A 9303-nucleotide genomic window follows, 5' to 3' on the forward strand; every position below is an offset into this window, starting at 1 on the left:
GGTTTTTAGAGAACAATGCTTGATGTAACCTCTCTGTAGTAGCGCACGCCGGCGCGCGTTGATAGAGAGAGAGATAGAGAGAGAGGTATCTGAACCACGTTAGGCTTTAATAGATTTTTGTAACAGCGCACTCCGGCGCGCGCTGCTAGAGAGAGAGAGAGAGAGAGAGAGAGAGAGGGGGGGGGGGCGGGGTATCTGAACCGCAGTAGGCTTCAATAGATTTTTGCTATAGAGAGAGAGAGAGAGAGAGAGAGAGAGATCCCAGCTTCTATCCACCCGTGATAAGCTGCTAGCTTTGGCGACTGGGATGACAATAGGACTTTCCTGTGCAGCTGCAAGCCCATCATGCCCTCCCACCTCGTTCATCGCGTGTAACAACCAGCCATCACGTCCAAGTCGCAAGATTATTTCTCACTCTGCCACCGGGCGTCCACCACGGCCTCTTCTTGTGTGTAGCAGGCCAACAGTCCTTGCCACATGCTCCACAATCTCTGCTGAGGAGAGGCTAGTGGGCAATGTGGATGGATGCTCTCGGTTGAAAGTAGAACAAGGAAGTATAGAGGAGGATTTGAGGCCAGTGAGGCTGGAGGATCTCAGGCTTGGACGGTTATATAAGGGCAAGGTCTTTGTGGTTGAGTCATATGGGGTGTGTGTGTGGACATTGGCGTACATGTAGATGGATTTGTCCATATATATCTCAAGGCTGGGCAGATCCTTGGTGAGAAAAGAGGAGGATGTCATGCAAGTAGGACAAGATGTGACAGTTCAGATTGTGGACATGCACCCTCATGCTGATTCTATCTCGCTCCTTCTAGCACCTGAGGAAGACATTGAAGTTGCAGCGGTTGACCCTTTCTGAGCGGGAGATTTTGAACAGGGCTGCTGCCAAAAAGAGTGCTGCACGATGTGCAGATACTCTCTCAACAAGAAGAGTCATAAGCTTTCAGACGAGGCAGCGGCTTAAAGCTCACAAAATATTAGTGATGGCTGAGCGACAAGCCATTCAACTACATCAAGTGAGATCAAGAGTGAGCTTATGTGAAACACCTAAAAGTGTGACTGCTCCAGATGGTATGAGAAAGTGAAAGCTTTGTCAGATGATGGTTACATGCATTTTAAAAAGTGTGCTCTTGAAAAAAAATTCATGTCTCTTACAAAATTTGATTCCTGTAGTTTAAGATAACTTTCACCTTGAGAGAGAGAGAGAGAGAGAGAGAGAGAGAGAGAGAGAGGTCTCACCAATTATGAAGAAGCCATGACTCACAGCTTGTAGCAAACACGCACGTGCAACGTGAAGAAGGGTTTGCTTCGTCTCGACAGACACTCAGGGTCTCTCTTCTTCATGATAGCTTCTTGTTCTCGTGAAATGTGGATCACCTTTGTTGTCTCACAAGTGCATCGACTTCAGCCTAGATCTGCAAACCTTTTATGCATGCTTGTTACTAGTGGCATATGGAGATATTGGAAATGTGAATCAACATGCTTTAGCTCATAGGAGATATTGGCAATGTTAATCAACATGATTCAGCTCGACCATATTCGTTCGATGTTCCATATGGAGAAAGATGGCCCGGGGAACCTGCGGGCAGATAAAGCAATGGCCATGTGTTGAGTGATGTAGTACTCAGTGAGTAATCCCAGCTTTCTCTCTCTCTCTCACTCACTCATGCACATCTTCAAGAACACACACACACACACACACACACACACACACATAGAAAGCTGGAGTAGAAATGGCTCCAGGTGGGCATCTTGGGCTAGGTGGCCCCCCAGAGCATGGGACCCATTTCCTCTGCATGCCACTCCCACCTTGTTTGTCAAAGGCCTTCCATCTGATTGCACCGCAGGGAGGCTACACATGTGTTCGGTTCATTTTTTGGGTTGAAGTAAGTTTGGCTCGTGCACAAAGATGGAAGGCCTATCGCTTTGTGTTTTATGGATTTTCATGATGCTCAACATGCAGCCAATGCTTTGAAGGCTTTGCAAGGATAAAAATTCGATGAGATGAGCCGTGAGTCCTACGATAGGATTTTGATGGGGCCCGCAATTCTGATAATTCCCCCCGGGGTGGTCGGCCTTTTCGACACTAATTTAAGTTCTTCCGTAGTGCAGTGCTGAAGGTATTCATGTCACGAGGAGAATTATTATTTAGGATTGATGTGGAAATGCCTACAACGTCTTGCAATGTTGAAGTGGGTTGTAGTTATTCAGCAAATCAGTAAAGACTTGGAGTTGTTATTGCACGCCAATTTCTCTCTCATATGAAGTTCAATGACCTTACCTATATGAACATTCTGAAGTAGTTGTTTCGAAAGTTCTCCCTCAATAGAGTAGATGCACTTGAGAGAGAGAGAGAGAGAGAGAGAGAGAGAGAGAGAGAGAGACTCAAATTCTGCTTGTCAGTCCAGTAGTAGAAGATGGTGCACAGCATCATACTTGTGCTTGTGATTGTGATTGTGATTGTGCTTGTGCTTACACCTTCACATAGGTGTTAGGCTGGGGACGGGGGGCTGCCACATAACCTGGGGCAGGCGGCTTGCAAGCACTCCATTGAGGGAACTTTTGATGCTGCAGGAGACCTTGTCTGGTTACCTTAACTCTCAGTGTTTGTGGAGGTTGTGCACACTATAGTTGGTATTGTTCCAAATGGTGTCTTTGTTGAAATGGACCATTGGATTGTGGCAGTTCTATGCAGCATTAAAGAGGTCCAGAGACGTCGTTAGTATTTATCACTTTTGCAGCATGGTCATTGACTAAGGTCATTTGATACCCATAGTATGCATTAAGCACAATTGGTCTTTGTCCATGGTGGTTTATCTAAGCAAAATTTTGTGATGTAAATTTTTACTATAGATCACTCACAATTGGTCTTTGTCCATGGTGATTAACCTTGGGTAGAATTTTTTATGTAAATTTCTTGCCATGTTTTGCTCGCTTTAGAGAGTGCTCAAGAAAACTCGCTCGGGGTTTGGGATTCCTCCTCAATTGCAGGCCAAACTGCCGGAGTGAGTAGGGCTCGACATGTTTTTTTTTTTTTTGGGGGGGGGGGGGGGGCATATTCCCTCCCCCTTTTATAATAGTATAGATTGTATGCTCAAGTTTGGTTCATCTTATATGATTATTCCTTCAAGAGTGCAGACAATTAATGCATTCCTCTTGTGCGGATTTCTCAACATATACTTCTTGGATGCATTTGAATGAAGAATTTATCTCATATTTGCAAAACTTCAAGTGTTCCCGGTAGAGTGAACATGTTCTCATGGTTAGGGTCAAGTACAAAGGCATAGCAAAGTGCAACAAAACAACATGAATTCATCGTGAGAACTATCTTTACCATACAAACAAAGCAACAAGGACGCGGTGTTCATAGAGCATAGCTATGATGCTACAAGTTATAAGCATAGTTTAGAGGTTATGAGCAACCCCAAACACTTGCCTAATAATTAAGGGGCTTTTCTTTTGGCCTAGCTCCTACCGTGGATTCAATTACTAGAAAATGTATTGTTCTTTTTTTGGCTTTCTAGAAGAAGCCGGGGAGTGCATACTTTCAATGTTTTCAGTGATGATTGAGACTTATTTCAGTTATAAAATAGTAAAATGGATCTTTTTTTTTTACCTTTCATTTCACATTGACATGTCTTGACTTTTCTTGCATTCTACTGTTTTAGAATGTTAAAGTGAAGCTTCACCTTGGATAATTCTAGTATATTCTATAGATACATACACACACACATATATATTGATGAGAGAGGTTGAGTTAGGCATACTTTCAATGTTTTCAACGATGATTGAGACTTGCTTTAAATATTTTTTCTTTTAAAATATTAAATAAATCTTTATATTTCACATTTTATTTCACATCCTCACATGACTTGACTTCTCTTGCATTCTATCCTTTTAAAATATTAAAGTGAAGCTTCCTCTTGCATAATTCTAGTAAATTCCACACACACACACACATATGTGTGTGTGTGTGTGTGTGTGTGTGAGCAAACCATGGTAACAGGGAAAAAAACTGGTGAAATATGTGAGAGCTTAGCTCAAAAATCTTGCAAACTCAAAAGTTCTACTCGTATTTCCGGTTTGCTTCTTTGCAAGGAGGAAACTCGGTCGCTTCATAAAAGAGACATTCTAGAATAATGCTTCGACTTATATAATTCTAGTTAAACTCAACCTAATGATTTTATCACTTTCTTATTGTTTTAGAAAGCCACCGGGACTCTTTCTCTTGTTATTTCGCATTTCATTTCAAAGCCTCACATGGATTGACTTTTCTTACATTCTGTAACTTAATTCTAGTCAATATTTGGGAAAGTCCCTTTTGTTAAGCGGTGGTTGGTCGAGTTTCCTTCTCACAAAGAAGAAGACTAGAAATACTAGCAAAAATTTAAAATTTGTATGATTTTTGAATTATTCTCTCACATATTTCATCTGTTTTTCTTCCCTTTACCATGGTTTGCAAGGCTAGTCTCGAATTTCAATTGACTCAAAGCTATGCTAAGGCATTTCTTTCGCAAACACTAAATTTTCACTTGAATGCAACCTAATGATTTTATCACTTTCTTATTGTTTTAGAAAGCCACCGTGACCCTTTCACTTGTTTTTTTTCACGTTATGCCACTATGAACACTCACTTGATTGTAAATTGTAGAGCACTGTGACGTTTGTGTCAAGGTTGACAAAACCAAAAGTGTGCCTAGTTTTTGAACCTACACTTAAACTTATATTTTCTTCATATAGCGTGCTTACATGCACCTAATAATTAAAAAACCTTCACCAAACAATGTATTATCTCGGATATCAAGAAATAAAATGTAGAAAAAAAGCCCAAAAACTATAGCCATCCTTTGCTCTTGTAGAGCAATGTCTGCTCAAAGTCCAAGCATTGCGATCTCGTAGTGGTAGGAGCCAATGGTGGTGCAAGTTGACCTCCAACATTAGTTCCGACGGCAAGTGGTGTAGCTACGATGCGATCACAATTGATGGCATCCTTTAAAGTGTTAAGTTTTGATATTGTAAATAAAAAGGTGTAGGCATTGTCACTGTAAGAATGTGTTATGATTATAACTAGTGAATGTAGTCAACTGCTCCACCAAGATTAATATAGCTCCATGCATTGTGCATATTCCCCGATTGCTCATTGTTACCTCAGCATGTCCTCCAAATACACAATGGAGGGATGCACGCCGCAGGGAGAGGCTACTCTAAAAGGTGGAAAGGGGTGCAATCAAGACAACAAAATTCATTCCATATTCCTTTATCTTGACCTCCAACAATGGTTCCGACGGCAAGTGGTGTAGCTACCATCCGATCACAATTGATGGCATCCTTTAAAGTGTTAAGTTTTGATATTGTAAATAAAAAAGGTGTAGGCATTGTCACTGTAAGAATGTGTTATGATTATAACTAGTGAATGTAGTCAACTGCTCCACCAAGATTAATATAGCTCCATGCATTGTGCATATTCCCCGATTGCTCATTGTTACCTCAGCATGTCCTCCAAATACACAATGGAGGGATGCACGCCGCAGGGAGAGGCTACTCTAAAAGGTGGAAATGGGTGCAATCAAGACAACAAAATTCATTCCATATTCCTTTATCTTGACCTCCAACAATAGTTCCGACGGCAAGTGGTGTAGCTACCATGCGATCACAATTGATGGCATCCTTTAAAGTGTTAAGTTTTGATATTGTAAATAAAAAAGGTGTAGGCATTGTCACTGTAAGAATGTGTTATGATTATAACTAGTGAATGTAGTCAACTGCTCCACCAAGATTAATATAGCTCCATGCATTGTGCATATTCCCCGATTGCTCATTGTTACCTCAGCATGTCCTCCAAATACACAATGGAGGGATGCACGCCGCAGGGAGAGGCTACTCTAAAAGGTGGAAAGGGGTGCAATCAAGACAACAAAATTCATTCCATATTCCTTTATCTTGATCTTTCTACCCATGTCTCTTTTTTATCCATATGCTTATTGCTATCCAGTTGACCATGAGGCGTTTACTTTCAAAATTCCATTAAAGTGGCTTTCTAAAATTTAAAGCCTATATAGACTAAGATCCCTAACTTGTGGCACCCCTTTACATCCCCACCTTGTGGCACATGCCGTATGCATACTTGAGAGGGAAGCAACTCAATGGACTGATGCAGCTCCATAGACTTGTAATGAGAAGCCTACTTCATTGACACAACTTTACATAGGTACACACACACAACCACATGATAGATTCTCCTGCCTTCAATCCATTTGCAACGTGTGAGAAAATTGGGGGTTATTATAAGATACAATGCCAATGGACAATCTTACAAAGTTGTGCTCTTGTGTCTCCCACTCATGATAGCACCCACGATTATCAGTGAAGTGCATGGTGCTTTCAACCCAACATGCATAATATTCTCTCTCTCTCTCTCTCTCTCTCTCTCTCTCTCTCTCTCTCTCTCTCTCTCTCTCTCTCTCTCACACACACACACACACACACACACACACAACATCACCTTGAAAAAATATCATGCCCTTTTAATGGAAAAAGGCTCATTAATACAATATAAGGGGGATTTTGGATTATGTAAACTTAGTAATTTTCCACACAAGGGAGTGTACCCCCGTCCTCCTACTCACGAGCCACCCTCTCACTTCCATCATTTGCATGCATGGGAGTTTTATCCCCACTCGTTTCTTTATGTACCTCTCCATCTCTCCCGAGTTCTTTCATCCACACAATGGAACCACCTAAAGGTTGTAGTAGTAGACCAAGAGGTGGCAATTTCAAGATTTCTTAGTCGATATATATTTCTTCAACACCAATTACATGAGCATGGAAACTACACATGTAGTAGCTTTGTGTGCAATATTATCTTTTTTGTGTGTTTCAAAGTCCTAATTGGACATCAATAACAAGTATTTTGAAGACATGACACTTGTACTCCATGCATGGAGCTTCTAATTGTTTTTTGTGTATGAATGCACGAACTATCTTCAAAACTTGCCTTGACTTTGGACACAATCACATACACTTACATGCACACTCTCAACATCATGCTTATCCATGGGCCATGTACCAAAAGCTTTTCGGCTTCCTAAAACAAGCTTCAAAGGAGAAGAGAGCTAGGAGGGCATTTGAAATTTTATTATTTTTTTAACGCAGATTGGGTCTTACCTTTTCATGTGAACAATTGAAATTTTATTGTTTCTTACTCTGATTGGACCTACCTTTTCATGTGAATAATTGAAGTTTGATTTTGTTTTTAGTTTATCAATGGGTCCTTCATGAGTCCCTACATTTCAAAGCCTTACAACTTTCCTTTCATTTTATTGTTTTAGAATGCCAAAGTGAATCTTCACATTATTCAAAATAAGATGAAGCTATGTTTAAAAAAGAAATGCTCTCACAACTTAATTTGAATTAATCAAAAAATGTCATAAAAAACCTTGGCATATCCTTTGCACAAGGTCTCAAAAAGTACATGATGTGGCACCTCTCCATCTATTGTCTTGTCCGGAGCTTGCGATGCTAATTTTTTCTATTGATGAACTACCACCAGCAAGTTTTCAGAACCAAATTTGTGTCAAAAGACTTGCACTTCTTCTGAAAGAGTATCTCATTCCTAAACTGCCAGACTGCTCTCAATACTATAGCCCTAACTATACAAACGTCAGTGAGGAGGTCCTCATTTTTCGATGCATCTAAACCGCATAGCTAGGTCACGTCTAAAGAAGGGACTATCCAATTGAGAGTACACCCACCTGTAGATTGTTCCCATGAAGACTCTAATTGCCATATATCCCCAAAACAAGTGCGTGAGTGTCTCATTCAGGTGGCACAGGTGCCTTTGCCTAAGCCTCTCTCTTTTGCCTTATCCCCAGTAGGCATGAATCCAAAAAGTACTTTCCATACGAAAACTTTGTCCCTTTCTTCGCATTTGGCCTTCCAAATGTTTCCATCAATTTTGCTCTATGTGCTTGTTGTCCACATTTTGACCTAGATACTGTTGAGGTAGTCAACACCCAATCCTTTGTATAGCAAAGCTTCTCATAAACCGTTTTAGTATTGGGTGAACTAAAAAGCCTTTCTCTGGCCCATTTCCAAGCTTCCCAATCCATTGGTGTGGAACAAGGAGGAAGGGTAAGGTTTGAGACTTTGCCCAATAATCTTCTCATGATGAGGATCTCCTCTTGGAGGGAGAAATTGCAACATCCCAAAACAATTAAAGTGTCGAAGCCCTTGTTGTTGACATTCCTAGCTATTTCAATCCAATGACTATTTTGGCCCAAGTCCTCCACTATGGGTCCCCAAGGCGAACAATAAATGTCGTTCTCTTCCAATACCTGGTCTGTTAATTCTATGAGTGTCATAATGAGTTTACAACATTTACTACTAAACTTTCCAATAAATCCACCTAATTGAGCCCTTACATTGATGGGGGGTGTTTCGCATGCTAAGGTTGAGCCATGACCCACCTTTAGACTTCATACGGGCTTCCATAACCATTTCCCTTGCCATACAAGCCCAACTCTCATCTGAATTTGCTAAAGTGCAGAACAGTTTTGCAAAAAGAGCCATACCATGTGTGACAAGGTCTACAATGCCTAGGCCACCCTGAGCTTCTGGTTTAGCAACCATTGTCCATTCATCTCATTGCCACAGTCTCCCTGCTGTCAATTTTTTCTTCCATAAGAACTCCTTGATTGGCTTTAGGAGGGAATTCCAATTTTTTCGGCATAGTTGAAGGATTGGTAATGTGAAGGTAATGTAAGGGATGGACAAGGTGTTAATTATTGTAGCCCTGCAATAGAAAGGAGTTAGGGTGAATTTCCAACACTTCATATTCTTTTTAATTCTTTCTTGAACCCAATCAAAGGCTTGCTTGTGAATTGTTCGGTACCCCCAAGTGGCGGAAGAAGTTCCCTCTCTTTACAATCTCTCCATTCCATCTTGAAGAATCAAAACCATCTTCTTTTTGTCAAAGAGATGAGTCTAATTTTATTTTAGTGTTACATTGTGATCCTGATGCCATGAAAAACATGTACCATTTCCAAGGCTTTCCTAATGTTATTCCCTTCTGCATGATGGGAGGAAAAGTAGAGTCATCAATGAACATATTAATAAGTAGTTGTTTATCAATTTGGATTTGCAACCCTTTAATCCCTCCTTTTGCCGCCGCTTGCTCTAGCAAAGCAATAAGAGGGTAGGCAAAGATGAAGCTATACATGTTCAAAACCTTTTGCTCTTACAATTGGGATTCTCTGTGATAAATGTATGAATTGGTTGCACACACACACACACTACCATTATGAC

General features: G+C 40.8%; 1 pseudogene; it reads left to right on the plus strand.

The window, feature by feature from the left end:
• Positions 1-201: 201 nt before the first annotated feature.
• LOC147423354 (uncharacterized) lies at positions 202-1131 on the plus strand (annotated as a pseudogene).
• The last annotated feature ends 8172 nt before the right edge of the window (positions 1132-9303 follow it).

Source organism: Adiantum capillus-veneris, chromosome 26 (assembly GCF_014529385.1).
Source record: "Adiantum capillus-veneris isolate H3 chromosome 26, ASM1452938v2, whole genome shotgun sequence".
NCBI lineage: Eukaryota > Viridiplantae > Streptophyta > Polypodiopsida > Polypodiales > Pteridaceae > Adiantum > Adiantum capillus-veneris.